The 230-nt window shown below is 45.2% G+C and overlaps 1 protein-coding gene across 1 annotated transcript in view; it reads left to right on the forward strand.

Moving 5' to 3' along the window:
- The window catches only part of LOC104981480 (ribose-phosphate pyrophosphokinase 2-like), a 19,001-nt gene that overhangs the window by 13,036 nt on the left and 5,735 nt on the right, over window positions 1–230 (forward strand). The gene's annotated exons all lie outside the window — the stretch shown is intronic.

Consider the following 230-nt stretch of genomic DNA (forward strand, 5'->3'; position numbering starts at 1 on the left):
AGTTCCCTATGCTATACAGTAGATCCTTGTTGGTTATCCATTTTAAATACAACAGTGTGTACATGTCCACCCCAAACTTCCTAACTATCCCTTCTTCCCAGCCTCCCCCCAACCCCCTGCAATAACCAGAAGTCTATGTTCACTAAGTCTGTGTTTGTATATGTCTTTGAGCAGGGTCACGTCAATCGCGGACAGGTTGAACGTGGAGTTTGCACTGATTCACAAGGAGA

This window comes from Bison bison, unplaced genomic scaffold, assembly GCF_000754665.1.
Source record: "Bison bison bison isolate TAMUID 2011002044 unplaced genomic scaffold, Bison_UMD1.0 scf7180017864518, whole genome shotgun sequence".
NCBI lineage: Eukaryota > Metazoa > Chordata > Mammalia > Artiodactyla > Bovidae > Bison > Bison bison.